General features: G+C 44.4%; 1 protein-coding gene across 6 annotated transcripts in view; it reads right to left on the bottom strand.

The window, feature by feature from the left end:
- The window catches only part of PDZD2 (PDZ domain containing 2), a 527,012-nt gene that overhangs the window by 174,675 nt on the left and 326,249 nt on the right, over positions 1–26,088 (bottom strand). The window contains exon 1 of one of the 6 annotated variants that reach the window (XM_060191201.1): positions 22,246–22,383. The exons of the other annotated variants lie outside the window; for them this stretch is intronic. The gene's annotated coding sequence lies outside the window, so the exon portion shown is untranslated. Of the gene's footprint in view, positions 1–22,245; positions 22,384–26,088 lie in introns of those variants that run through there. 6 annotated transcript variants of the gene reach the window in all.

Genomic DNA, 26,088 nt, shown 5'->3' with positions numbered 1-26,088 from the left:
AAAAATGGCTGTGTCCTGCTACCTCACCACCAGGCAAGAGAGAGTGAGCAAGGGGAGGAGGAGTAGGCAGATTTTTAAGGTCAACACCCTGGAGTGACATGTCGGGACAGGACTGGTCGGCGGAAAGCCCTGAAAGTACCATAATGCTCTGTGTAGGGTGGCAGGGCCTTGGGGAGACATCTGCACAGCATCTACCCCTTTTCTTTTATATCTAATGGACACAGTAAGGAAATGTATAGAGTGGAGCAGGCTTAAATGTTTTTAAGGAATGCCGTGCTCAGATGGGAAGATGTAGAACGTTTTTGTGGGGGATGGAAGGCTTAAATGGCCACCAACCTTGTGAGATTCATGTGTCCCCCCTGTGCTCAACCCCTCTTTAGAGAGAGAGACTTACCTGGAGGGACTCATCTGATAGGTTAAGCTCTGCCAGGCTCAACCATCTCCTCACAATATTTCTACATCTTACTCTATCTTTCTACCTAGTAATCACATTAAGATGGTTAAATGTCTGTAAAAGACTCTATCTGTGACAGAGGAATAGTAGTGTAGGGGTGAGCAGAAACCTTTTGGGCATAAACCTGAATGATATAACAAAACAGGAAGGGATAAGTAGGGGAACAGTAAGAACCAGTGTGATGTAAAGGGAAGGCTTGGTACGCAAAGGAACGTTCCCTGTCTCGGGGGGGGGGCAAGGGTTCATAATGAGGGGGTGTTTCCTACCTCAAAGGGCAGGACCTGTAGGAGGGAGGGCATGGCCCACTAAGCAGAGGGGCTATTTGACATTGTATAGTCCTCAAGGCGACAGTCTGTAAAGTCCATGAACTACTCAGGGTCAGTCTTTGAAAAGTGGGCAGCATGAAGGAAAGGAAGTTGCTGTAAAAATTGTGTAAAGTGTCCAAAGGGTAAATCAGCAAGTCCAATAGAAGTGTCAGTCCAAAGTAGGCAACTAGCCACAACATGGGACCTAACCTGCACATCCCCCAGATAAGTGAAGATGTTTGGCTACTTATCCACTATGGGCTGCTTTTCTACTTGTGAAGAGGTTTCCAAAGGCCTCTGCCCTTTCTTCATGAGACTGTTTCTCTGTTTCTGGGACATTTCGTTCTAGGCCACACTCTGGTTTCTGCCTGCCACCTACCCGCAGGAGCCGGCTCACCACTGCGTGGAGCGGGGCGTTGGGCATGGGCTCCCTCCACACTGCTCAGCTGCCAGGAGCAGGGCGGCTAGCATGGTGGGCAGAGCTGCAGCCCATCCTGATCCCACCCTGGGGCACCTCGGCCCGCACCTTCTGCACGGCCGGCCCGTCTGCCCTCCTGCTATGAAGTCTGGGCAGATCCTGGATGATCTGGAGACCGTGGGCTCCCTGCTGGGACTGGGCCCCCTGGCCAAGATCCCCAGCTCGGCTCTGAAGGCAGAGGAGCTAGAATACGCAGCCGCCGGACAACGCACCTCCTGAACAACTAAGACAGTACAGATCTAAATTCGTGTTTAAAATGACATGTCTTCGTAACAAAAGTTTTTCTCCTTGTGTATTGAAGACCATGTTTATGTATGTGTTTGAAGTTTGGTAAACATTAACTTTAAGGTTACAAATATAAATTGAAGGCTACATTCTTACCAGGCAAAGTTAAATGAAAAAGGTTTTCAACATAATTCTCATAAAGGTAAAATTAACTTACATTTAAAGTCTGAGGTAAAAATTAGTTAAAAATCAATATATTTTAACTAAGTTAGTCTAAAAAACCTGCGCACACCTAGGGTGTGTCTCCATCTTGTATGGGTGTAACAAAGGGTAAAAAAAAAAAAAGACATTGTTGATATGTGAAGCTCTCAAATACCTTTAGCAACGGTGGATTGCACAATGGTTATGCTAATGATTCTCATGCCTGAGGCTCTAGCAGTGGTTCTTTGCCTTACCACATTTTATTGTGCTTAAGTTGGTTAAGCAGCCTTAAAGTGAAACGAGAAAGACCTTCCAAATTTATAAACATACTAAACCAATCATAACCATCGAGTTATCAATTATAGTAGACTTCTAACTTGTTACAAGTTTTTTTTTTTTCACAACTAAGTAAATTGCAGCTGTCAAGTTCTCTACAGAAAAGTGGAATTCCAGCGGCTGACCTTCCTCATGCAACATTCCACCCCCTGGCATTCTTCAGTGGACATCTGCTTTGAACTGGCACTTCTATCGGACTTACTGGTACACAACACTACAGTAGCTTCCCTGTATGCTGGGTTTCTCAAAGACTGACTGCAGCCAGCTGCCTTGGGACTCTATAGGCAATAACCTCCCCTCCATGCTAGGTAATGCCCACAGAGGCAGGAAATGCCCACTGAGGCAAGAGAAGCCCATAGAGGCAAGACATGTCCTTTAGCTTGATAAGAGAAGCCCACAGAGGCAAGAAACGGCCCCTTCAGACCTTCCCTTGGCATCACACTGGTTCTTGTTGCTCACTTACTTGTTCCTCCATGTTTGTGCCAGATTTTTTTTTAAATGCCTGTATGATATAGGTTTCTGTTCACCCCACACTCCTGATACTATGGTCAATTAGTTAAAAAAGAAAAGGGGGAATTGTTGGTATGCTTCTAGTTCTGCTTCTGGGATCCCTTCTGTTACATTGCTTGGCGTTGTGGTCTATTTACATGGTCATTCTGTTACATTGGTTTGGTCTCACTCCCCCTGCCTCTGGGAGATTTTGGTTTAGTCTTTGCCTTTTCACGCTTCTTGCTTCTCCCTGCCTCCTATCCTACATACTTCCTGGGTTCTAGGCGTAGTGGCAGGAGGAGAGAGATGGAGGAGCACATTTTGTGGTGATTATTTTGTTGGACTGCTTGCCTGCTCATGAATAAAGATAAAACTGCATTCTCATCTCAGCCATGTGTCCCTGGTCGCCTGTTACCCACCCGTGAAGCCAGCCTACCGAAAACAACACTCATATATATATATACACACACACATATATTTAACATTTTTTCTTTTATTTATTTCCTTTTGTTGCCTTTGCTGTTTTTTATCATTGTAGTTATTGTTGTTGTTATTGATGTCATTGTTGTTGGATAGGACAGAGAGAAATGGAGAGAAGAGGGGAAGACAGCGAGGGGGAGAGAAAGACAGACACCTGCAGACCTGCTTCACTGCTTGTAAAGCAACTCCCCTACAGGTGGGGAGCCAGGGGCTCGAACTGGGATCCTTATGCTGGTCCTTGCGCTTTGCACCAAGTGTGCTTAACCCACTGTGCTACTGCCCCACTTCCCTATTCCCAACTCTTAAACCATCTTCCCAGACAATACCTTTAACCCACTGCACGTTAGCTGTTGGGCTCAGGCAAAAATTAGTGAAGTCATGTGCTCCTTGGAATAAACCTAAAATAGACTTCCTAGGTTCTTCCAACATGAAGACCCCAAATCTCATCTGCTTTATTCTTACCTTTAGTTTCCTGACTATTAAACAATTGTTCTGCTTTATATCTTAATACTTTTCAGTCACCAAGCTGCAAGTGCTACCATGAAGCCAACTTGACTTCTCTGGGCAGATGACCTCATCAATGTGTCCTGGAACCTCACCAGAGCCCTACCCAACTAGAGAAAGACAGAAACAGGCTGGCAGTACGGATCCACCATCCAACACCTATATCCAATGGAGAAGCAATACAAAGGCCAGACCTCCCACTTTCTGAACCCCATGAAGATCTTTGGTCCATACTCCCAGAGGGATAAAGGACAGGGAAATTTCCAATAAAGGGGATGGAATACAGAACTCTGGTAGTGGGAATTGTATGGAATTTTACTTCTCTCATTCCACAATCTTGTCAATAATTATCAAATCACTAGTAAAAAATAAACAAGTTGATATAAAATAAAAAAAGAATTTCTTATATCTTATTCCAATGTTTGCAGTGCTTATACTTTGTTTCTGTAAGCCTTTACATTTGCTTTATGCTAGTCCAAAGAAATACAGTTGATGCTTAGTATGTTCAAGGTCAGTTATCATGGACTGGATTCACTCATTCTACAGTGTGGTTAATTCTTGAATAGAAAAAGAAACCTTTTGGGACTGGTCATGCTGCATCCAGTACAGCATACATTACCAGAAAGAAGGACCTGAGTTCAAGCCTCTGGTTTCCATCTGCAGGGGGGAAGCTTCACAAGTGGTGAAGCAGTGCTTCTGGTGTCTCTCCCCCTCCTCTCTCAATTTTTCTCTGTAGCAAATAAATATTTTGTAAGAAGAAAAATAAAGGGTTTTTTTTTGTTTGTTTGTTTTTGCCTCCGGGGTTATTTGGGGCTCGGTGACTACATCATGAATCCATTACTCCTAGAGGCCATATTTTCCCCCTTTTGTTGCCCTTGTTGTTGTAGCATTGTTGTGGTTATTATTATTGTTGTTGATATCATTCATTGTTGGATAGGACAGAGAGAAATGGAGAGAGGAGGGGAAGACAGAGAGGGGGAGAGAAAGATAGACACCTGCAGACCTGCTTCACTGCCTGTGAAGCACCTCCCCTGCAGGTGGGGAGCCGGGGGCTTGAACCGGGATCCTTATACCATCCTTGTGCTTTGCGCCATGTACGCTTAACCTGCTGCGCTACCGCCCAACCCTCAAAATAAAGTTTTTAAAAATTTATTCTAGGGCTAGTTAACTTGGAATAGTTGTAGAAACTCCTCAAATATTAAAATCTGTCTCCTTCCTTCCTTCTTTCCTTCTATTAGATAGAGAAGGGAGAGTGAAAGAGATCAGAGCACTGAAGTGTCCTTCAATGTGATGAGGGCTGAGCTTGAACCTGGGTCATATACATGGCTAAGCAACACTCTAGCCAAGAGAGCTATTTCACTGGCCGCTGATTCTTAATCTAGTCTGGAACACCTGGGTGGAATGCTTAAAGTAACAACTCTCCACAAGCAAGTTCATCCCCCACATTAGCAGGAGTGTCAGAGAAGGCAGCCCTGGCCTCTGAGAGGCAGGAAAACACCGGTGACATGTCCCAACACTGCCTGGCTCTGAGAAGAGCTGGAAAGGTGCCACAAAAGGGCAGAGGGTGTGAAACGATTCACTCATGGGCCATCAGAGTGATCTGAGCCAGGAAATTCAGACATGATAGCAAGGCTTGACAGTGGCAGAACTGGTAGAGCACACACATCACCATACACAAAGACCCAGGTTCAAGCCCCCGGTCCTCACCTGCAGGGGAGAAGCTTCAAGAGTAGTGAAGCAGTGTTGCAGGTGTCTTTCTTTCTCCCTCTCTACTCCCTCATCTCAATTTCTCTCTATCAATATATATTTGAAGGCAAAACAAAGTCTTATTGTCAACTATATTTCAATAAATGTCTGGAAAGTAAGAAGAGGAGGAAGAGGAGAAAGAGGAGGAGATAGATTACAGTGGAAATCCTGATTGTCTCCCCTTGCTCCTCACAAATCAAGTCTTTCACTGGGTTGACAGAATAAAGTATTTCTTCAATCTATCGTGACTGTGGGTGAAGCAACTCAGCAGAAATGTGTAGTCTTTGGGGCTGATACAATAATACTGGTGATAATCAGACCACTTAAAGATTATGTGTTGATCTGCATATTGTTCTCCCAAAGCCCTTCACATACGTAACTTTGCAAAAAAGGTAGTACAGACATGATTATCCTCTCTTTATAGATGGGGAAAAGTTGAGATCTCAAAGGATGAAGGAATCTGATGAAGAGGTGGGGGGCCTGGGCATTTTAGGGGGTCTCTGTAGGCTATGAAATCAGAGGGTAGATCTGGTATTACTCACATTCTATCTGATCCGATTTGATTCAATCTGATCAGATCCGATCCAATCCTATCCTAGTCTGTTCTCTTTTATTTTGTTGCTGGGGCTTCACTTTGCCCTAGGCTGGCTCTTTCTGATAAAGGGAGACATCATAGCACTGAACCTTCCCCCAGTGCAGTGGGGAGATGGGATTGCACCTGGGTCATGAGCAAAGCTGGTATCTTCCCAGATGAGCTATCTCTCAGAGCCATCATTCACATTTAGTGCTGGAATTGGGAGCGTGATATTTGGGTGACATATGAACCAGAGTCCTGCATCTATGAATATTTATCATTGCCCTGAGGTGACACCCCAAAATAGGGCTCTTGAAGTTTAAAAAAGAGGGTTTAGTTCAGGCACAAGGAGTCTTTATTCAATATATATTCTATATTCTCACAATCAGATGTGTGCTCATACTTTAACCCAAATGGCACCCTCTGCCCTTTCCAGTCAGAAGCTCATGAGAAGCCTCCATTTCTTAACCCACATCACAAAGGTACTGGATCAAAAACTCTCATGGAAGTTTCTAAACTACCATGTAGATTGTAAGTGAAATCTGTTAGCCTTTGGCTACTGGGTCAAAGACTCAAGTTTTGTAAACCTGACCCAAGTTTTGTAAACTTGGCTGATGTAAGTGAAATCTGGGAGCCTTTGATATGAAGGAAGTGTAAAAAACAGGCTGGCTTGTAAGATTATAGATGTTCATTATGTAAGAGATTTGAGAAAAAAGAAAAGGATAAATAAGCAAAAAGATCACTGACTGTCCATCACTCATTGGATACAGGACACCAGTGACTTGGGCACATTCTGAGACAGGCAGCCACCATCTGAGAGAGTCCTCACACCTGTGGATGCATCACTAGGGCAATTCCAGACCCTCTCCCAGACCTAGTAAGCATGCTCTGCAAACTGTGTTTATACACAGCTTCTTGTGATGCCCCAGAGTCAAAGACTACTTTTTTGGGGCCCAAAGACATTGCTGATCAATAAAGATGCTTCTTGAGGGCAATCAAAGATGTGATTCCTACCCACTCACTGGAAGGATGCCTCTTCCTCTCGAGAACTAAAACTCTCTGGTTCTGGATGCTGGAAGCTGGCATGAATCTGTCTGATGTATGGACTAAATTGGACTTCCATGGAAACACTGCAAAGGCCCCCACAGGCTAAGTGAGATAAATAGCTTGGCCAAAGTCAGCAGCATACTTCCAGAAGATGGCAGATCAAGACAGAGGTGCTGAGTTTGCTGAAGGAAGTTGCTGGGGACAGGGAGCTACAGTGCCTCCTGTCTCATACTCTGCACCAAGCAAGAGACCTTCCTCTGATCTGCACATCTTAGGATGATACACACTTCACATCACTTGGCTGCACACTTAATCAGTCACCTTTGAGAAAGACAGCCACACACAAAGCTTCTTTGTGCACAGGTTCCCCCCTCACCACATGCGCACGTACACACACACACACACACACACACACACACACACACACACACACACACACACACACACACACACACGTGTCCATGTGGTCTTGTTGTCCTCACCTGTAGGCTGGCTCTGTGGGGTGTGGCTCTCCACTCAACTTGGGGTACACTTGGCCCAAGAGCTGGGCACCCTTCCTTCCCAGGGGGGTCACTGCTATAGCAACTTTCCAAGCAAGGCCTTGCCTCACCAGACACACTGCCACCACAAGCTTTACCTTGGCTCTCTCTCCTAGGCCTGAGCTTCCACCACTTTTGAGGTGGGCAGAGACTTTGAGATGCAAGAGATGAAGCTCTGCAACACTTTGAAGTTTGTTTTAATTTCTTAAATTTATTTTTATATCTTGCATTGCTTATCACTGGAGCTTGGTGATAATGAACCCACCATTCCTGGCAGTCATTTCTTTCCATTTTATTTTATTTTTGATAGAAACTGAAATTGGAGGTGGGTGGGCAGGGGTAGAGAGGGAGAGACAGACACTTGCAGCACTGTTTTGCAGTTCATGAAGCTTCCCTCAGGTGGGAAGCAAGGACCTGAACCTGGGTCCTTGCACATGATAATCTATGAACTTAATCTGATAAGCTACCATCTCACCTTTTTCTTTCTCTTCTTCCATATGTTAATGTGGCATTGGAGAAGAAATGCAGGTCCTCATGCAAATGCAATTTTTCCACTGAGAGGCCTTTCTGGGTTAGTTTTTCCACTATTTAGTTCTTTGAGAGGAGACAGGAAGATGACACCAGAGAGCAGGAGGAGAGATACTCCACCACCATCCCACCATTCTGGAGCCCCCTTGGTGCATCCACATTACTCCCATGTGGTGCTAGGGCTCAAAATCAGGGCTTTACACAGAGTAATGATTCTCCTACTGCTACTGTTGGGTAGTGAACCTGGTTAAGTGCACTTGTGACAATGCACAAGGACCCACGTTCGAGACCCCCGGTCCCCACCTGCAGGGGGAAAGCTTTGTGAGTGGTGAAGCAGTACTGCAGGTGTCTCTCTGTCTCTCTTCCTCTCTATTTCCTCCCTCCCTTTTGCTTTCTGGCTATCCATATCCAATAAATAAATAGAGATTTTTTTTAAAAAGTGCACAGGTGAGATTCTCCTACGTTCTGTCTCTTGAGACATCTCTCCCCATCCTTCCCCTCCCCTATATATTAATAGAATCTGAGTTAGGAAACAGATGCCCATGGGTACTCAAGCACAAGAAGGTTAGAACACTGTGTCCTATTATCTCAGTGTGTCCATCTGATCTTTGTGAGAGCACAAACTGGTCCAGTCACCTTCCCCTCTGATAGTTTCTCCACTAGCCTTTTGGGCTTCTGGTAGCTGGTGAACACATAATCTCCTATCACAGTGATGTCTGAGATGTCTGAGATGTCTGGTGAGTCTTCTAATCAAATCCTTTAAATCTGAATCTGGATCATCCAACCAACGGACCAGCTGACATTTCAAGCACCATTACAGAGTAAACTAAAACAATCCTATTACTTATTAAGTAACCTGCCTCATCTGCATAGGTACTTGCATCCAAATGTGGATTTCATGGCAGTTACTAATGCTGCCTTACCAAACACCTCACCCCCCCCAGCCCTGCCAAAAGCATGGATCAGGCTCCCTGTCTCTGGGTTCCCTGGCACCTTTTGGGGGCTCTTTTCCTGCCAAGAATAAGTAACACTTCCCACAGCCGGCTCTGGTTCTCAAAATAAGATTCCTTTTCAGAACAAGCCCAAATTGATTTGTCTCTAAATTTCAAAAGTGTATACATCCAAGTCACCTATAGCACTTTGTAAGTTGTTATTCCCCTACACACACACACACACACACACACACACACACACACACACACACACACACACACTCACTAAAGTGCCTGGAAAAAGGTAAAGGGAACCACACGCACTAGCCTTGAGGAGGTCACCTGACAACTGCTTTGAACTCCTAGAAAAAGAAAAGAAAAAAAAAAAAACAAAGAAAGAAAAAAAAAGAAAAAAAATCTACAACACAAGGCGAATCATGTTCTTACAAAAGAAAACCATGTTCAGTTGGGCCTGGTTTGAGCCTCTAGCTCCCCACCTGCAGGGGGTCACTTTATAAGCGGTGAAGCAGGTCTGCAGGTGTCTCTCTTTCTCTCCCCCCTCTTCATTTCTCTCTGTCCTAATCCAATAATGATGACATCAATAGCAACAAGAATAATAGCTACAATAATAAAACAACACAACAGGGCAACAAAAGGGAATAAATAAATAAAAATAAATATACATAAAAAAGTCTTTAAAAAAGGGAAAAATCAGAAGGCCAGGTGGTGGCACACCTGGTTAAGTGCATATATATTACATTGCACAAGGACCCTGGTTCAAGCTCCTTGTCCTCATCTGCAGGGGGAAAGCTTCACAAGTGGTGAAGAGGGCTGCAGGTATCTCTCTGTCTCTCCCCCTCTTTATCTCCCCTCCCCTCTCAATTTCTCTGTCTCTATCCAATAATAAATGAATACAATTTTTAAAAAATTTTAAAATGTCATCATGGTGTTAACCGTGGCCACCTGGCCAGAAAGGTCATCTGTAAAGTTCAGATTCTGAGCTTTGAGAGGGCTGAGGTCTTGGGGAACATAGAGACACCTGCTCAAGTACAGGGAGAACTCATAGTGAAAAGACCCAAAGCAAGAGCAGAGCTGCTCTCCACACTGAAGTCCCAGTGGTCACAAATATGAGGCCAACAGAGATCTAAAAAAACAGCTTAGTGTTTCGCCGAGGGAGAGGCTAAGAACTGATTCCACACACTTTCAGAAGAAGAGCTTAATGTTTGTTGCTGTCAGAAACTCCTTGAGAATGTCTGCTTAGAGGTACAGGCATGTCTAGTGCCCCATTTTCACTATACCAAGTGTGCCAGGCGACTGGGACCCCAGTCAAATGCTCACACATCCAGATATGCCCAAGAACATTCCTCCACTTTTGCATTCCTTTTTCTGTGAGCATTCTTTGACTCACTGGAGCAAGAAACTGAAAGTTGGGCAAGTGCTAGCCTGTAAAAGGGATTATGCAAAGGACTTCACTTTACAAATTCAAACTGTATCCTTCTCTCCTACCACCTTCTTCCCTGCCATGCTTAGAGGTAATTTTCACCCCACTCCAGCTCTTTATGGCTCCCCTGCCAAAACTCACTTGCATCTGCTCCAATAAAATACCTGTGATGTTTTCCAAAGTCAGCAGCTTACTGCCAACAGTCAATTCCTCTACCCCACAGGCAGCGTCTGGGAACTTTAGTCAGAATGTTGCAAGCTGAAGGCCAATGGGGGAATTTGGCAAGTCAAAGGCTGTTTAGAAGGTAGACTCTCAGGGAGCTGGGTACACTACATTGAGCGCACACATTACAATGTAAGGACCATGTAAGGACCTAGGTTTGAGCCCCAGCTCCCTACCTACAGGGGGGAATGCTTAAAGAGTACTTTGCAACTTTGCAGGTCTCTATCTTCCTTTCTATCTCCTCTCTCAATTTCTCTCTGTTGTATCAAATAAAATGGGGGGGGGGGAATGCCAGTGGGAGCAGTGGATTTGTAGTGCTGGCATCAAGACCCAGTGATAACTCTGGTGGCAATAAAATAAATAATAATTTTAAAAGGTAGGCTCCATTGCTGAGTGATCCATGCAGCAAGGGGTAGGAGAAGAACAAAGCTTTACTAAAGGGGCAGAAACAACAGCAAAACGCAGAGAGAAAAGGGTTCTCTCACTAGGAAGAGACATGAGACATGTCTTTCACACAAAGGCCAAAGGGTACTTCTGTTGTACTGATTCTGGTGGGAACGTTTTTCTCTCTATTTTTTTTTATGTTTTATTAGTGATTTAACAGTGGTTTACAAGATTATAATATTACACACCATACCACACCACACTCACCACCAAAATTCTGTGCCCCCCGCCCTCTCAATCATAACTATTTTTTTAATTTATAAAATTAAAGTACTGACAAGACCATAGGATAAGAGGGGTACAATGCCACATAATTTACAACACCAGAACTGTGTATCCAATCCCCCCCTCGATAGCTTTCCTATTCTTTATCCCTCTAAAAGTATGGACTCAGGATCATTATGGGGTGCAGAAGGTGGAAGGTATGTCTTCTGTAATTGCTTCCCTGCTGAAGATAGACATTGACAGGTTGATCCATACTCCCAGCCTGTCTGTCTTTTGATAACCATATTCTCACAAAGTTTTAGAGACAAGTTTATTTCTGTTCTCCATGTCCTATTCTCACGGAAATGTACAGAAAACGTGCTGTTTTCCTCTATCATTTCTCAAGTATATCTGAAAATAAAAACCCACAGTTAATGCTAAAGGAGAGAGAGAACCAGTAACTAAATTTTAAAAATCTATGTACAGATACAAAAGCATGTGTAATCCTATGATCCAGGGAAATAAATCCACCATTGACATTATGCTCTCTCTTCTCGCCTTTTTCAATGTGCATGGACAAATAGAACCATGACACAGATGCTGTTCTAATAGACTTTTATTGAGGTTAAATGTGCCATAAATATATTTCCATATCTGTGATATAGAGCTACAAAAAAAAAATCTATGTACAGAGCCAGGGAAATAGCCTGTTGGAGCACAAACTTGTATGTCTGAAGCCATAGAGGTCCCAGCTTCAATCTCTATCATTATTGTAAGCCAGAGCAGAGCAGTGCTTTGGTCCTCCCTCTCTCTCCCTTTCATAATTTATTTTTTTAAATCTATGTACATATACTGACATTAAAAACTTTACTCTTCTCCTTTTACCTGCACTGTATTACCATAGTACTCTGCTTTTCACAAGTGGTTGGCTTGGTACAGTGTGGGGATTTTAAATCACCCTTTTGGGCGTGGTGGGGAGAAGGGAGACTTTGTAAGAATGTTTATATTTTTTGTTAGAATATAATTTTCAGGAAAACACAACACACAGAAAGAAAACCATTTCTCTGCCTTTGAAGGTAATGAATGATCTATAACTGCCTTAAATTTTTGCTGGTTTGTACCAGAGCATGATCAGTTTTACTGAAATCTGGGCATTTTTTTTCCCCACCCAACTTATTTTCATGGGCCACCTCAACCTTTCTTCAGATGAGCCCAACTCTTCCTTGACTTCCAACTTGGTTTACATCTTCTAATTGACAGAGAAAAACAGTGTGGGAATTAGAAAAGATGATCCAAGTGTGTCTTGCTATAATAATCCTACCTAATAGTCTCCAGGCTTTACAATTTACCAACACCACAAACTCTAGGATGACTTGTTCCTTTTACCAGGACTTTTGGTCCCTCCAAGTGCTGAGGTCCCCTGGTGCATGGAAGACATGGCTGGATGACTTCTCCAAGAACAAAGCAAAGAAAAGGGAGACAATTGGGAAACCCAGGCCAATTGCCATCATGCCCGATTTACTGCATATCTAAGCCAAGACCTTGCCCTCATGCCATGTAGAGTGAGAATGACTGTATACCCATGGACTCAATAAACCAAGCCACTGGAAGGTCTCTAAGTGAGACACAGGCAGCTCCTTTTTTGCTAAGAGACACAGGTGTCAATGGGAGAGGAAAGCCACCATCTTGCTTCCCAGTCACAGAGGACAAGGCAGAATCCCAGTGGGCACCTGCAAGGTAAGATGGACATTTTGCTATACCCATCCCCCTCAGCCCCACTGCAGGAAATAATGTTTAGAAACAAGAGTGTCCTGGCAGTGAGTAGATAGCATAATGGTTATGCAAAGAGACTCTCATCCCTAAGTCCCAGGTTCTAATCCCCTGCACCACCATCAACCACAGTTGAGTAGTACTGTGGTTAAAAAAAAGCTGCAGAAATGAGAGGGTCCTTATAGACCAATCATTATCTTGTTGCTTTGTTTCCCCAAGAATATTGATTTCAACTGGGAATAGAAGTCTTTCAATAAAAGAACTTAAATAAAATCCTTGCCTGCCTTAAAAAATGAGAGGCCTAGAAGACCACAACTATTAAATGAAAAGAGTCACAGAGAGTCATCCTGCAGCCAACTGTCAGAGTCAGGAGGTGACGAACCCGGAGGAAGAGCTTCCAGCTTAATTCTGGAATGACCAACAGTAGAGGGGCCAGAACAACCAATAGCAGAGGAGTTTATTCCAACTGATAGCATAAGGGGTTGACCTGCTTCCACTTAGGTTCACCAACCACCTATAAAAAAGCTTGTCCTGGGAACCTGGGATCACTGTCTGTGGTGTCCTGCTCAAGTTTATGCATCTTGCTTGCTCCCTCTAAATAAGGTTTGTCTTGTCTGATTTATGAGGTCCCTCTCATTCTTTGTAGTGACTATGTAGCACTGGGAGTTCCACCAGGGGCTGCCATAAGAGAGCTGTAACACTTTATTGGAACTGGGAGCCCTTTTCTCCTGTAATACAATGAGATGCAAAATGACCTGATTTTCTTTATGGACAAGGTCATGAGTTTTCTCTTTCTTTTTTGAGTTTTCTCTTTCTAACTTAGAATCTTTTTAAAAAAATATTTATTTATTCCCTTTTGTTGCACTTGTTTTATTATTGTAGTTATTGATGACGTTGTTGTTGGATAGGACAGAGAAATGGAGAGAGGAAGGGAAGATAGAGGGGGTAGAGAAAGATAGACACCTGCAGACCTGCTTCACTGCCTGTGAAGGGACTAACTTGCAGGTGGGGAACCTGGGGCTCAAACCAGGATCCTCATGCCGGTCTTTGTGCTTTGCACCACGTGCACTTAACCCGCAGCGCTATTGCCTAACTCCCCTAACTCAGAATCTTAATATTGATTTCTTCACTGTTCCTTTCCTCTAGGTACACATACTTTCACACATACATGCACACATGTGGCTCAGTTTTTGTTTCCCATTCACTATTAGAAAGTGCTGATGAAGAGTTGCCTTCTGAAAGCAGCATAGTCTTACAGGCCTTAACTCTAGTCCTGTTGAGATACCCAAATGGAGGAGGCAGGTACTCCAGCTTGGAGCTGAATCTTTATCCCACCTGATAGTCCATATTTAAGTCGGCTAAGTAAGGGTTGCTCACAGCTTATCCTCCATCATACCTGAGGATTACACTGTCTGGCTGCTCCTGTCTCTATAAGCCCACTCAGTTACCTGGCTGAGAACTGAAGAAGGCTCTCTCACTCCCTGGAGACATTAAGTAGATGTAGAGTCTTGAGATCCACATTACTGACTCACACCAAGGAAGAGATTATTCAACATTCTACTATACTTTTCTGGGAACCCAATGCTAATCCTTCCCCCCGGCCTACCACAGCATGCCCTAGTGAGTATGGCTACACAGCACCACACCCTCTTGGGCAAGCTTGATGAATCCCCTCATGTGCTGTATTCCTAGCTGTCCCTCACTTGGATAGTCTAAGCCTCAGCCTAGGTGGCTCCCAATTGAGTTTCAGCACTTACACAAATCAGGTTTCTGACTGTGTTTGAAATTCCAGTGCATACAGGAATAGCAGGTTGCTTAATCTCCAAATTCAGAGCCAACCCCTTTTCTAAATACAGACAAAGGTGCTGCCCAGCTCACATGGTAGATTAAAGGATACACCCTTGCCAGTTCTGACAACTTGACTTGTCAAGTGTATTGCTGTCATCTTGAACCCCCATAGGGCACCATAATATACATATTTACATCCTCCTTCACTTGTTTACATGGGTCCCACTAGGTGCCACCCCCATTCCTCTCTACTGACAGTGTCCCACCTCCAAACATAGGAGGAGAGATGGCAGAAAATGCCTTGGAGGAAAATCCATTATACATGTCATCTAATTTTTCTTCTTAGGACATCTTGTGAGCAACTGCCCTGTGATTCTGCAATGGATAAGAAATGAATGACAGAAGTCAACTCCATCTTCATGCCACTGGAGTTGACACAGTCAAACATGAACAAGGTCACCAGATTTTCCTCTTTCCTTCACAGAAATGATATCAATAGCAAAATACTATGCTGGGCAGGAGAGCAATGTGCTCAGAAGAAGGTTGGCAGGTCTAGAACAAGTTTTCTGAGAAAGCAATAATGAATCCAACATTCACTTACTTTTTTATCTTCTTTTTTAAAAATTTCTTTACTGAGGGATTAATGGTTTTTAGTCAACAGTAAAATATAGTAGTTTGTACATGTGTAACATTTCTCAGTTTTCCATAACAATTTAACACCCACTAGGTTCTCCTTTACCATCATGTTCCAGGACCTGAAGCCCATCCCCCTCCACCCCAATGGCTTTTACTTTGGTGCAGTACACCAACTCCAGTTCAAGTTCTGCTTTGTGTTTTCCCTTCTGTTCTTAATTTTCAACTTCTGTCTCTGAGTGAGGTCATCCAATATTTATCTTTCTCCTTCTGGCTGATCTCAATATGATTCATTTAAGCTCCATCCAAGATGAGGTGAAGAATGTGAATTCACTATTTTTAATAGCTGAGTAGTATTCCATTGTGTATATATATATATATATATATATATATATATATATATATATATATATATATATATATATACCACAACTTACTCAACCACTCATCTGCTGTTAGACATCTGGGTTGCTTCCAGGTTTTGGTTATTACAGTCTTTGCTGCTATGAACATAGGCATACACAGACCTTTTGGTCTGACTGCTTCTAGAATGTTCTCTGGAAAGAAGTCTATCACGTATCCCCCAGGCTCAGCTTTATTATTATTTTTTCTCTATTTTTTGGACCAGAGTACTGTTCAACTCTGGCTATGGTGGTACTCGGGTTGAATCTGGGACTTCTGAGCCTCAGTCTTGAAATTCTGTTGTGTAAACCACTGTTCTAGGTTTTGTTTTGTTTTGTTTTGTTTTTTAACAGAATGCTGCCCAGCTCTGGCTACTGGATGTGCTGGGGATTGAACCTGGAGCCTCCCTCATACAAATCCTATCCACTGGTGGTCTCCATTCCCAATATCATCACTTTGGTTTTATTTTCTGCATGTAGCACCTGGGACAGGCCAGTGTGAAGGATGTTATTGTAAAGAGGAACTCACCCACTAAGCAGGACAGCAGGTGAGGAAGAACAAGAGCTGGGTGGGCAGTGGGGGAGCTGGTTCAGTGGTGAAGCACAGGACTTGCATGCATGAGGATCCCAGCTTGGTTTCTGAGACTGCATGCACAGGAGTGATGCTCTGGTTCTCATTCTTTCTCTCATTAAACTATAAATATGTATTTTTTTTTAAGCATTGGGGTTATGGGCTGGGTGGTGACTCAACTTGTAGTGTACACACATTAGCACATGAGGACCCAGGTTCAAGCTCCTGGACCTCACCTACAGGAAGGAAGCTTCCAGTATAGTGGACCAGTGCTGCAAGTGTTTCTCCTTCTTTCTCTCCTTCACCAGCTTAAAAAAAAAAAAAAAAAGATGCCAGAAGTGGTAGAGTCATGGAAGCACTGAGACTCAGTTAATCCCTTGTGGCAAACAAAAACAAAAACAAAAAAAAAACACCAAAAAGGAGCCAGGTGGTGGTGCAACTGGTTGAGCACACATATTACAGTGTGTAAGGACCCAGGTTCAAGTCCCCGGTCCCCACCTGCAGTGGGGGGAAGCTTCATAAGTGATGAAGCAGTACTGCAGGTGTGTCTTTCTCCCTTCCTCTACCTCCTACTTCCTTCTTAATTTCTCTGTCTCTATCGAAAAAATAAAATAAAACAAAGCATTGAGAATGGTAGCAGACGGCTGCTGGGAAATTGTGCAGATGCAGTCACATCTGCCTTGTTGTGCCCTCAGGGCACTGTCAATTCCCTGCGATAGTTGGAGTGCTTTGGTTACTCCTCCCGCTTCCCATTCTCACGAGAGTTATTATCCTACCCTGGAGTGCTATGGTTACTCCTCCCCCTTCCCATTCTCACGAGAGTTATTCCCATAAAAGCCTTCCTTCTTCTGTCCCTCTTTCTCTTGCCCACCTTTCACTTTGGTGATTAGATGCAGGGAAGGTTGCTGTGCGAGGCGGCCATTTTTGCTACCTCCACGTGGCCAAAACTGCTGCTCTCTCACCCAACTCTGAGGTGCCAGAGTGAATAAAGGATTGTTCTCCCTTTCTGCTCCAAACCTCCTTTTTCTGTGTCCCGCCGCCGCCGCAAGCAACATTTGGTGCCCAATGTGGGGCAAAGTGCATAAGGCTTAGGGTGGCTAAGCGCTGAGAACACCTTAACTCTTATATCTCAGCCTCAAGGTCTCTTAACCTTTTGGCAGGGCACCTTATATATATCCTGAAAGCTGCAACATAGCCAAGATAACCCATGGTACAGCCCCCTTTACAGCCCCCAGTAAAGCGTCTCTGAGATAGAGAGCCTGTCCCATGAGAAAAGAATAGAATGTCTGGGACGCCTCCTCCTAAAGCGGGAAAAATCCCATCCTGGGGGGAAACGTGGGGCCACAGAGTCAGGCAACTGCCACTTAACCTGTGTCTGGGTGGCTTTTCTGGACCTCAGGCCGGGCCGCCCTGCGGGGCATGAGTGTGGGACACGTTGGGCACCAAGTGTTGCTTGTGGCGGCTGTGGGACGCAGAAAAAAGGAGGTTTGGAGCAGAAAAGCAACACAATCCTTTATTCGCGCTGGCACCTCAGAGTTGGGTGAGAGAGCAGAGCATGGAGGCAATTTGAATCAAGAGAGGGGGAAGTGGGTTGTCATCAATTTTCACATAAGAATGAGCAAGCCATGGAAGTAGGTTAACAATATACACACTGTCAGAAAAAAGGTTGAAGGCTTCTGGTACAGCTTTTAATGCAAAGAAAACAGCATAAAGTTCTTTGTACTGAGGGGAATTATCAGGAATCTCAGTAAAGAGAGGTTTAGGGGATTGCTTGTCTGGGTAATATATAAGGGCAGCAGCTCCCTTTATTCCACCATCAGTGAAGACTGTAGGAGCAGAGGGGATGGGATCTCCAGAGAAAAGTTTAGGTACTAGTAGAGGCAAAAGAGGCAAAGAAGCTATCAATTTATTAGAAGGAAAATGGTTATCTATTTGTCCTGGAAACCCCACGAAGCTTATGGCAAAATAGGAATGATGGCGTATGAGCCACTCTGTATCTGTGAGAGAAAAAAGGAAGAATAATTAAATCTGGTTCTTTCCCTAAGACCTGCACAGACCTGTTTCTTCCTTGGTGAACCATGAATGCTAACGTGTCTATCTCAGTGAGGAGTCTTGGAGCTCCGCCTACTGGTGTGTGAAGCCACTCAAGAACCCCATGGTTCTGCCACAGTGCCCCCATTACTGCAGGGGTGGAGTTGAAGATTAGAAGGTTTACTGGAGAGGAGGGGGAGAATCGAACAAGGGGCATGTCCTGGAGGGCCTGGTTAACCCTTTCCAGTGCCGAGGAGGCCTCGGGAGTTAACATACGTTTTGAGGAGGGCTGTTTGTTTCCTTTTAACAGGTCAAACAGTGGTTGGAGGCAGCTAGTAGGCAGATAAAGATACTGCCTAAGCCAATTTAAATTTCCAAGAAAACTTTGTAAAGAAGCAAGAGTAAGGTCAGAAGGAAAAGTAACACTAGGTTTTAAGGGATGAATTTGCATTAGAGAAATCTCTGAACCTAAGAAAGATATTGGAGGAATTAGCTGTATCTTCTCAGGAGCTACATTAAGGCCACTTTTCTTTAAGGCAGGAATGAGAAAATCACGTAGGGCACAGAGATCTGTATCTAATTCTCCCCATATTAAGATGTCATCCATGTAGTGAAAAACATTAAGGCCCTTATGAATATATGGAAAAGGGGCAGATTTAACAGCCTCTTGACAAATTGTAGGACTACTGGCCATGCCCTGGGGCAGCACCACCCATTCAAATCTATCATCAGGGCTGGCATTATTAATAGAAGGAAACAGAGAAGGCAAAATGTTTACAATCTTGTGGATGCAAGGGAATAGAGAAATAAATCTTGTATATCAATAGCTATGATTGGAATTCCCATGGGAATTGCAGAAGCAAGAGGCAAACCCCTTTGGGGGGAGCCCCAGACCTGCATGGTTTTATTAACCATACGGAGATCTTGGAGGAGGCGCCATTTTCCTGAGCACTTTTTAATCACAAAGACAGGAGTATTCCATGGGCTTCTGGAATGATGAATGTGTCCCAAGGACAGCTGCTCACCGACGAGCCCTTTTAAAATTTCTAGCTTCTCCCTAGGCAAAGGCCACTGTTCCACCCAGACAGGCTCATTAGAAAGCCAGTCTAAGCAGGGAGTTTGGTTACGAACAGTGGCAGTAAGTATTGGGAGTGCCGATTAGATCTAATCTCACAGGAGCGGGTGTTACGCTCTGCAGAGGCATCTGTGGATATCCTAACATCAAGACATTCCAGAAGATCCCTGCCCAGTAGGTTGGTGCTAATATCAGCTACCAAAGGGAAGTGTTCGGCAGTCCCTTCAGGGTCTTCCCAAATGAGTGAATCTCGTGAGAAAGGCTTGGGTCAACTCTCCAACTCCATGTAAATGCGGTCCTGGGAGGAGTTCCCAATTCTGGGGAACCTCTGCTTGCCTTAAAATTGTCTTTTCTGCCCCTGTCTCAATCAAACATTTAAAGGAATATTGCCAATCCTTACTGTCATAGTAGGGTGACCTCGTTCTAAGACAGGAGTGGTCCACAAAATCTCATGCCCTGAATTTGTACCATTAAGGGGCGTGCCATCTTTATGAAACTTGGACCAACAATCTCTCTTCCAATGAAAACCTTTCTGACATCTAGGACAAGGTGTTTGTGGCCTCTGGATCCCTGACTGAAGGCGGGGTTGCCCTGACTGGAGGCGTGGTTGCCCTAACTGGAGGCGGGGTTGCCCTGACTGGAGGCATGGTTGCCCTGACTGGAGGCACGGTCGCAGCTTATCTGGACATTGGTTACGCCAATGCCCTTTGAGACCACAATGAAAGCAGGCCTTGTTTTGATTATGTGGGGTAACTGCATAAGCTTGTGTCATAATGGGTGCCCCATAAGAGCCTGGTCTAAGTTCCTGTGTCGCTAAAATCCAATTATCTGGGTGTTGGTGTTTAAGACTGAGGCATGCCTGATGGAATTGCAGAATCATGCCATCCCAGACAATAGAACACAGGAGGAGAGAGCAGACTTCAGGATTATAAATCTTTCTCTCTGAGGTTGCCCGCACCCTGGCAATGAAATTAGCTAAGGATTCATTGGTTTCTTGGCAAAGGGAGTTAATGGGGACTGAGGCCTCTCCTGTGGATGGGATTAACCTCTCCCATGCTTGTGTTGCACAGATGCGTACCTGTTCAAAATAACCGACTGGAAACTTGGCTTCTGCCTGCTGAATTCCAGTTTCAAACTCTCCTGCTCCAAACAGTGCATCAAAATTCCATTGTAGCTGTTTCTGGCTATTTTTCTGGGGTTGTTTTGAGCATTCATCACGAAAACATGCCTCCCATTGCAAGTAGAGGGGGTCTGGGAGTGCAGCAAGAGCTAAGTCCCTCCAATCTTGGGGGGTATTAAGGTGCTGGAAAAAGCTTCGTAAAATGGACTTGGTCCATGGAGCATGAACCCTGTCCTCCTTCACTGCCTGCCTGAGTCCTCTGAGTTCTTTGGAGGAGTATGGATGCCACACCTGAGAGTTTTGTTTACTGGGGGCCACATTTACTGGGAAGGTGTGGACTTGGTTTGATGATGAGGTATCAGCAGGGGAAGGAGTCACGGAAGTGGAAGCCACTGGAGAAGCGGCTGCTGGAGAAACTGAACACATGTCTGCTGAAACAGAACTCTCGGGGCAAAATACATGAGGTATCTCCCACACCAGTCCCTCCAACATACACAGAGGGTCTAGCTGCAGAAGCCTGAGTGAGGAGTCAGAGAGACAGGCGATAAAATCGCTTGCCTAGGCTACGCGGAGCCAACTCCCAGGCCTCCAGGCTTCAACTGCAAAGCCACAAGGCTTGGCCACGGCAGCCTGAGGATAGGCAGCAGTGCCACCTCTGCCTCAGCACTCGCCCCTGTGGCAAATAGAACCTTCCGCAGAACTCAAGCCAAACAGCTCCCCTAGTCAGGCCAGGCTGGTGGGCTGGAATCCAATTCTCCCCTGCCTTCTGTCACTCCACACACACGGTTTCCAGCCCACCCCACCTTGGCCCCATCCCACAACCCTCTATTCACTTCAGCAGAACAGAAATCCACATCAAACCACCCAAGCACCCAGCATAAAGAGGTCCCCAAACCCAGGCTTGACCCTTTCTCTATTCTCTTTATGTTCTTATCATGAGCCCCAAAAATAGAAGGACGGTCTGAGATGCAGCGGCACCAAATTCAGGGATCACTGGTCAACCTGTAAAAGTTTCTCGCAGGTGGCAAGTACTCGTCCCTCCTTAGCAAGAAACCCTCACCTGTGATCATGTCTGAATCATTCTCCCTACAACTCCCAGCCCCCAATACATTCAGGATCCACATGTTACATTCAATCCTCTCCAATTACCTGCCTGAGACACCGAGCAGTGACAGTCTGCCATCGTGGAGAAAACATTAAGTGCCTTCAAGCTCCACTCCAGATTCCGCTTAACTCCTGGCTATTTCACAGCTGTTAGACATTCGCTGATTTTTGCACCAAAGCTGGCAGGACTCAGCAAAGCATCTTGCTGCCTCGAAAATACAAAAAAGTCAGCCTGAGTTAAGTTGGAATACTAGTTTCTGGGAGACTCTTCTCCAAAGCATTTGTTCTCAAGCAATGTCTGCAGCTTAAGAATCATCTGCCCATTTTAAAACCATTTGATCAGAAAAGCTGTGTGATTCTGCAGGATTGTTTTATTCAAGCCACCTCCCAGAAAATAACTGTCATTTGGTTATCAAACAAGTAAGTGAGCAAAACCCTTGCTCGGCTAAAAGCAGCACTGGCTAGGCTGAGTTTCTCCCTTGTGTCAGTGTTACTGCCCTGTTTTTCATATGCTTTGCCAAGTAAACCAGCTTTGGGCAAGTAGCAGAGTTATATCCTAGGAGAAAATAGGGCTCTTCTAGCCACTCAGGTTTCCCATCCTACCTGCTTCACGAGAGGACCAGGTGAGTCCCGCACAGCGCTGGCTCCCAAGTTCATTATGCTTCATTCCCCTCCTCCTCCAAGGGGTTGTTAATTGCCTACAAAAACGCCAGCCCTGCCAGGCGAACTCCCACTTCCTGCCAGCTCCCCATGCTCTGCCCGAGTGGAGGAGCAAATACTCTTTTTTCCTCCTCCTCCTCCTCCTCTTCCTCCTCCTCCTACACCTCCTGAGCTCCAGGGCCCCACCCACCCACAGCACTGAGATCATTTTTCATGTATGAGGACATGGAGCTCAGAGAACGAGCCAGCTCTGGCCCTGCCAGCCTGTGGGAAGCACACTGCAAAAATGGATTTAGGTTTTCTGGAAGGATGGGAAGGATGGGATCAGACCTGGGCAACCTCATCCCTGGCTTTCTCCTGCAGGTGTCTGCAGACACACTCTTCCATGGTCCTAGGGGGTATAACTTCATTAAACAGACGGCTACTAAAGTGGGTGGAAGGGTGCAGACACAAGACAACCAAGAATGCACTAGAATATGGAGAATGTGTATTTCTTCACCCCCAACCCCCATGTGTATTTCTTTCCTACCAAGGCTGTGATATCAGGGTAACTGCTCCACAATCTCTATACCTCATGAACTAACACCTCACGAAGTACTAAATATCTCCTTGTGTACTAATGAAAGAGTCAGGTTTCTTGCATTCGTACAGGAGCACAAATTAGTACATTCCATCATTCCCTAAGCAAACTGTCAAGGAAATCCACTGGTAATTACAAAGAACCTGTCATGTAATCTCCAACTTCTATAATCCAGTGACACTCTAATCTTTTACTCTACATCTTGACAAACAAAAGCAGAGATTATCAACCAGTCCCTGGGAACTCTTAGTTTGCTGGCCTAAGCAGCTACAAAGATGACTTAATTTGACACCTTATGTTTGTTTTTCTGTCTGCCTGATTCTATCATTCCCAAAAGCTTCCCTTCCTCAGCCCCCTTTAAATTCAGTTAGAGACAAGGAGAGAGGCACACAGAGAAAAAAAAAGATATCATAGCACAGTTCCACCATTCATTAAATTCCCATATGATGCCAGGGGCTTGAATCTGGGTCCTTGTCCTTGGCAAAGTGTGTACTCTACTGAGGGAGGGAGCTCTCTCCTGGCCTTGGCTCAATTTTACTCTCTAGAATTTTAGCAGGAAATGAAAAAAAAAAACTTCCCCCATAACAAAAACATACATATATCATGACTTTCATTTTTTAAATATTTATTTATTCCCTTATGTTGCCCTTGTTGTTTTATCGTTGTAGTTATTATTGTTGTTGTTATTGATGTCATTGTTGGATAGTACAGAGAGAAATGGACAGAGGAGGGGAAGACAGAGAGGGGGAGAGAAAGATAGATACCTGCAGATCTGCTTCACCGCTTGTGAAGCGACTCCCCTGCAGGTGGGGAGTGGGGGCTCGAACCAGAATCCTTACACAGGTCCTTGCACTTTGCACCACATGCACTTAACCCGCTGCACTACCGCCTGACTCCCGACTTTCATTTTTTTGTGTTGAATTCATCTTAATTCTTGCAGCTCAAGATGTTAGGTTGTTTTAATTTTTTTAAATTTAATCCTTTATTTTAGACATTTAAAATTATTCATTTATTTTTTAAAAATTTTTTATTATATTTATTTATTGGATAGAGACAGCCAGAAATTAAGAGAGAAAGGGAGATAAAGAGGGAATGAGACAGAGAGATACCTACAACTCTACTTCACCACTTGCAAAGCTTTCCCCCTGTAAGTGGGGATCAGGGGCTCAAACCCCGGATCCTTGTGTACGCTCAACCAGGTGTGCCACCACCCGGCCTCTTCATTTAGTTTTTAATAGCACTCTATTCTCTCTTTTTTAAATGAGTGTAACAGAGAGATGGAGAGAAAGAGAGAGGGGAAGAGAGGGAGAATAGAGAGAGGGAGAAACCATCTAGAGGACTGCTCAGCTCTGGCTTATGGTGGTGGTTCCAGGGATTGAACCTGGGACCTCATAAACTCAGGTGTCAAAGTTTTTCACATAACTGTCTCCCTGGCCATATTTTAGAGTTTTACCCAATATAGATTTTCCTCATCATTTCCCTCATATTGTGATAGGCTAGTCTCAACCAACATGGAATGTTCTCCAGTCTTCAAAACTGCTTTAAAAATTCTCTATATTAGGGAGTCGGGCGGTAGCGCAGCGGGTTAAGCGCACGTGGTGCAAAGCGTAAGGACTGGCGTAAGGATCCCGGTTCAAGCCCCCGGCTCCCCACCTGTAGGGGAGTCCCTTCACAGGCAGTGAAGCTGGTCTGCAGGTGTCTGTCTTTCTCTCCCCCTCTCTGTCTTCCCCTCCTCTCGATTTCTCTCTGTCCTATCCAACAACAACAACATCAATAATAACTACAACAATAAAACAACAAGGGCAACAAAAGGGAATAAATAAATAATTTAAAAAATATATTAAAAAATTTAAAAATTATCTATATTAAAAAAACTCAAGACTTATTACCCAGACCTAAAGTCTGGTTCTTATTTTAATTATTTTATCATTTAATTGGGGCTTAATGGTTTATAGTACTGTTTCATGGGTACAACCCCTCACCTCACCATGATAGATGTCTACAAAACTTTCCCACCCCACCACTTGGGTCCTTTTCCACCATCATGTTCCAGGACCCCAGCTTCCCCCCCAACTCCCTTTACCCTGCTCCCTCTCTCTCACCCTTCTAAGAGTTCTTTGCTTTGGTTCAATACACCAGAACCAGTCTGAATTTTACTTAGCATTTTCCCTTTCTGCCCTTGTTTCTTAAGTTCTACCTGTGAGTGAGAACATCTAGTATTTCTCCTCCTCCTTCTTCTACTGCTTTGTCTTCTTCTACTACTTCTATTTTTTCTTCATCTCCTTCTCCTATTTTTTCTCCTTCTCTTCCTGTCTTATCTCACTTAACATGATTCCTTCAAGTTCTATGAGAGAGAAACAGAGAACTACTCTGGCGTGTTGAGGCTTGAATCAGCAGCTTCATGAATGGAGGAGCCATCTCCCCAGTGGTGGTCTCTGATTACTTATTAAAATTTGATGACTGGGGCTGAGCAGTGATGCATCCAGCTGAGTGTACATTATAATGCGCAAGAACCAGGGTTCAAGGCCCCAGTCCCCACCTCCAGGGGGGAAGCTTCATAAATGGTGAAGCAGTGTTGCAGGTGTCTTTCTCTTACTCTCTCCTCTCAATTTCTCTGTCTCTAATAAAGTGTACAATAAAAAAATTAATTTGGGGACAGATAGCATGATGGTTATGCAAAGAGACTCTCATGCCTTAGGCTCCAAGATCCCAGGTTCAATCTCTTGCACCACCATAAGCCAGAGCTGAGCAGTGCTCTGGTAGAATAATAATAATAATTTGAAAAAATAATTTGATTATTAGAATGTCTCCTATAAAGAAAAGGCTATATACCTTTTAGCACATGCTATAAATATCCCAAAATAATGCCACTGCATCTTTGGGGGCAGGGGTGGGGGAGGCATTATGTCATTTTCAGATCAGACAGAAAAGTAAGACACAAAATTACTGGTATCTCAGCATGTGCTGCTAGCAAAACAGAAAGAGAATTCATAGGAGAATAAGTGGGTATGTCTCTGAACCCAGGTAGGGAACCCAAGACCAGCCCAAATGTCCATGTGCCATCCAGGATCCTGCCTGGAAGCTGCCTATGTGAGTGATCTGAGAGTTTACAGGAGGGGGAACTTATTCAGAGTTCAAGCTAACAACAAGGAAATGCCTGCCTGCCTGCCTGTCTGCCTTCTTTCTGCCATCTCCCTCCCTCTCTC

This window comes from Erinaceus europaeus, chromosome 5, assembly GCF_950295315.1.
Source record: "Erinaceus europaeus chromosome 5, mEriEur2.1, whole genome shotgun sequence".
NCBI classification, from domain to species: Eukaryota; Metazoa; Chordata; class Mammalia; order Eulipotyphla; family Erinaceidae; genus Erinaceus; species Erinaceus europaeus.
This window is presented reverse-complemented; position numbering and strand designations above follow the sequence as displayed.